The sequence below is a fragment of the Carlito syrichta genome, unplaced genomic scaffold (genome assembly GCF_000164805.1).
Source record: "Carlito syrichta isolate Samal-C Ts95f unplaced genomic scaffold, Tarsius_syrichta-2.0.1 Scaffold309200, whole genome shotgun sequence".
Taxonomy (NCBI): Eukaryota; Metazoa; Chordata; class Mammalia; order Primates; family Tarsiidae; genus Carlito; species Carlito syrichta.
The window spans coordinates 31,710-36,694 of NW_007253296.1; positions in this window are offsets into that span (position 1 = coordinate 31,710).

Genomic DNA, 4,985 nt, shown 5'->3' on the forward strand with positions numbered 1-4,985 from the left:
CCCCCCCCCCCAGCCAAAACCTTCCCCAGGCAGACAGCAAAGCTGGAGGTCCCTCCCCCCCCTCATCCCAGTTCCCTAGCCCGATTCTCATTGTCCACATATGGAAAGACAACAGAGAGCCGACAGGGAGACGCTGTGGAAGGGCTAGGATCCAGCTGGTCGTTCTTCCTTCCCCATTCTGGAACTTCGAGGTCACACGGTGGGCATGCCTGCTGCCTTTATTTACCACTGAGCCCCAGGCCACACAGTCATGGCTGCCTGCAGGGGGCTCTTGGTGGCTCCGTATTGGAGGCCCAATACCCAAAGCACACAGTCTTCAGAGTTCGACAGCTCTGGGTCCACAAGCAGGCTCCACTTCAGGTGAGTTGCCTAACCTGCTTGCACTTCTGTTTTACTTCATCTGTAAAATGGAGAGGAGAATACTACGTACCATATAGGCTTAAGGTTTATAGGTGTGGATTAATGATATAGGCTGTATGAAAAAAGACTTAGTGCCTGGGACCCAGGACCCAGTAAGTGTTCAATAAATGTGAGCTTTTAATTGCAGTAATAGTAATTATGATGGTGATGATGAAAGGAGACTTTTACGCTACAGAGATGCCCAAGGCCTTCTCTGTTTCCCCTCACCCTCTCTCAGGGGAAAAGGGCAGGTCCCAGCTCATTACTGGTGGGGCTGGGGTAGAGGTGTCAGATTGGAATCCCTCCTGGGTCTGTTTGCAGCTTTGCTGTTTCATTAACACCTCCCTGGTGGTCTTCAGCTCATCCTGCTGGGGGAAGTGCTCCAGAAAGTTCTAACCACCTCCTCCCCGCCAGAGCTCATGCCTCTCAGTTCCAGGCCTGTGCTCCAGATGCTCATGGAGAGGGTTTATGCTGGGGAGAGGTGGCCACTGAGCAGGAGGCCGGCCGTCATTGTCCCCCATTCCCAGTGCCCCAGTCGCCTGGTCACGGGGCGCAGCGCCTGGGGCTGCCTCTTCCTTTTACCCTGCCCCCAGCCATAGGTTCAAGTTCCCCCATCTCCTGCTGCACCCCAGCCTAACCGCTCTTCCTTCCTTTGGAATCCCCGTGTGAACGTGGTGCAGTCTTGGGTGCTAACCCTGACCTGCTGTCCTAGCTGGGTGGCCTAAGGCCAGCTGCCTATCCTGTAGGACATTCAGCTGTCTCTTCTGTAAAACGAGGACACCACACCTCATAGGGGCTTAGCACAGTGCCCAGTAAATTGAGAACTCTCGGTAATTGGAAACCATTGTTGTTAATTTACGGACAAAACAACTGCTCTCAGAATTGAAATGGCGGGACCTTGTTTAGCCAAGCGGGGTGGAGGGGGAGTAGGGTCAGAGTCCTGAGGTCCTGAGGGGCATGGGCACCTCCAGAGAAGCTGGAAAGGGCACAAGCTCTGCCCCCCAGCTAATTGTCCCAGCTTCATCCCCAGGATGGGAAAGAGAGAGGGCTGCTCTTTGAATGAGGACCTGGAGATTTATACCTCGGGTTCTGCAAAGCTCCTTCTAGACACGATTCCTCGCAACTGCATGCTGGGATGGGTTTTTATGGAAATGCCTGTCCTTCGCCCCTGCCTCATGCCCTCTTGTCCACAATATTCCATTTCAGAGGACACCCTTCACCAGCTGCGGTGGCCAGGGAGGAGGGGCTGCGCCTAGGCTTTCTCCTGCCCCCTATGCAACGGCCCCCTCTTTCCCTCAGGCTCTGAGCTTCTTTGCCTAGGTGTGTGGATGTCGAAAGGGAGAATCCCAAGAGAAGCGATACCTGGGTGGCTTATCTGCAATCTCAACAAAATCCAGGGGCCAGTTTCCTGTAGAAAGAGGAAACTGTAGGATGATGGGCTTGTCCCTCCTTGCAAGCCCCCTTCCCCTAGACTGCCCCTCAGACACACAAGTCCCTTCCACCCTCTAGGAATATGCCTGCCCTGCTTAGATTTTCAAGGCAGGACTTAGCTTTACTCATTTTGTATTCCCAGGTTCCAGCACGGGGTCAGGCACATACTGGGTATTTAAAAACAACATATGGGCCAGGTGCAGTGGCTCACATCTTTATTTTAATTATTTATTTATTTATTTATTTGTCAGAGTCTCACTCTGTCGCCCAGGCTGAAGTGCAGTGGCATGCTCACAGCCACCACCGCCTCAACCTGCTGGGTTCAGGTGATCCTTCCTCTTCAGCTTTCCGAGTAGCTGGAACTACAGGCGTGCACCACAATGCCTGGCTAATTTTTTCTTTTTTTTAATATTGTAGAGACAAGGTCTCACCATGTTGCCCAGGCTGGTCTCGAACCTGTGAGTTCAGGCAAGACTCTCACATCTGCTTCCCAAAGTGCTGGGATTACAGGCATGAGCCACCTTACCTGGCCTGCTGACAATTTCATCCTAAACAAGTTCTCACATCTTTAATCCCACCACTTTGGGAGGTCTAGGTGGGAAGATTGCTTGAGCCCAGTAGTTTCAGACCAGCCTGAGCAACACAGTGAGACCCCATCTCTATAAAAAAAAAAATTATCTGGACGTGGTGGCATGTGCCTGTGATCCCAGCTACTTGGGAGGCTGAAATGGGAGTTCAAGGCTGCAGTGAACCGTGATCATGACACTGCAGTCCAGCCTGGGTGACAAAGTGAGACCTTGCCTCAAAAATTAAATAAATATAAATATGCAAACGACACATGGACAAACGAGTAAGTCCTGAGGTTGGAGACTGATTGCCTCCCCTTCTTCTTCTCCAGAGTAGGCTAGAGGGGCAAGTCCAAGTCCCTCAGCGCGTTTCTAGCCGACCTTGATCTTCCACTCTCAGACAAGATCAGAGGAGGCAAGTCACAGATGATCCCCAGCCTCAGCTGCTCTTGATTCTCTGAAATGAGGGAGTTAACTGAGGCTGAGGGATGCTCAGCTCTGCTGAGACCCAGCTGCACCCAGGCTTTGTGCAGGCGCCCCTTGCACAGAGGGGATACCAGCCTGGGTCAGGTATGTGCTAGGAGCTGGATCCTGTTGAAGCCAGAACCCTGAGACTGGCACACACACACCTACCACAATCTCCCTTCAGTGAGTGTGCAGCCCAAAAACCATGTGCTTGGAGCAGGAGCAAGACGTTATGTGGTGATGCTGCTGCTGATGCTGTCACCTTTATTAAGTACTTGCCGTGAGCTTACATGCCTCATCTCATTACATTCTTTCCAGGCTTTGGAGTGGGCACTGTTGCTACCTTTGGTTTATAGACAGAAAACTGAGGCTCAGAGGGATTGAGTAACCTGCCCCAGGTCACGCTGTGGCAATCATGAGAGCCTGAGATGGAGAAAGGGTGAGTACCTCCAACCTAGCCCCAGCTAGGAAGCCTGATGCTGAGGCCAAGCCAACTCTGTCTACAAATACCCTCCCCAAAGTCCCACCACAACAAACCCCTCATCCAGCATACCCATCCCACCTCCTCCTTCATCTCTCCTGAATGACTTTTTTTTTTTTTTAAGAGATAGGGTCTCACTATAGTGCCCAGGCTGACCTCAAATTCCTGGGCTCAAGCAATCCTCCTGCCTCAGTCTCCTGAGTGGCTGGAACTATGGGTGTGCCCAGCTTCCCAAATCATCTTGACAAGCTCTAAGTAGGGGATCCCAGTGGAGGTCGTGGGGAGCACCTCCATCCAGCTTCTTGCTGGCTGTGGGTAGTTTTCCAGACTGGAATCCCAAAGTGATGGCTCAGGGATACTGTGGGATACTGTAAAGAGCCTCACCTCCTGGAGACAACTGACTTGGGTTTGAATCCTGGCTCCACTCCCAAATCTAAAGGCGCAGGCGTTGGGTGAGTTTCTTAACTGCTGAGCTTAGTTTCCTCCCTGTAAGTTGAAGCCAATAACTGCTTTCTCCCAGGTTTGCACTGGGACTTTTTTTTTTGAGTTGAAGTCTCACTCTGTCACCCAGAGTGGAGTGCAGTGGCCGCTCCCGGACACCGCAGCCTCAACCTGCTGGGCTCCGGTGATCCTTCCGCCTCAGCCTTCCAAGTGACTGGAACTACAGGCACGCTCTAGCATACCCGGCTAATTTTTTTGATTTATTGTAGAGATGAGGTCTCACCAAGTTGCCCAGGCGGGTCTCAAACTCGTGGGCTCAGGCAATCCACTCACCTCAGCCTCCCGAAACGCAGGATTACAGGCTGAGCCACCGAGCCCGGCTATGCACTGGAACTTGAGAGGTGATGCCTTGACACACAGCAGGCCTTCATCCACTCTCCTCTCCCACCTCTTCTTTCTCTCTTTCTCCACAGCCTTCCTCCTCATCTGCCTCTTTGCCCTTCCTGTCTCAGGGACAGGCATCTCATCTCGCCCTCGCCCTTGCCTCTGGTTTCTGATGAGCTCTATCCTGTCTGCCTGCCCTGGCCGGGTCACTGGGGGCTTCCTGCCAGTGCTCCCTCACTGGGCCTTGACCACACACCTTGCTTGTTCCTCTCCTTGTCTCTCCCCTGACGCCCTATTCCCAGGGGGCTGATCAATGGCAGTCGCTGGTTATCGATTGGGATGACTGTTCAAGCGTGGCTGCCGGAGGCTAGTATTGATGGACAGAATTGGTGCTCAGGCCTGGGTGGTGTGGCAGCTGGGGAGCCTAGGGCTGCAGGAGACGTGGGGCTTCCCCCTCCTCTGGGACCTGAGAGTGGGAGTCCTTAAAGCTATAAATGCCACTGGCCACTGGAGGAGGGAGGGGGCCCCTGGGGACAGAATGCCAAGGCTTAGCTTATGCCCTCATTTAACAAGTATTTATTGAGTACCTAATATGTGCCAGTGGGGGATACAGCAGGGAGAAGTCAGCAAAAATCCAGTTAGTAAAATCTTGCAGTATGTTATATAAAAATAGCGTAGGGAAAGGGGGACATAGAGCCCTGGGGTCGGGGGAGGGTACAATTTTATTTTACTTTATTTTTTTTGAGTTGGAGTCTCACTCTGTCGCCCAGACTGGAGTGCAGTGGCAGCTCCCGGCCACCGCAGTCTCGACCTGCTGG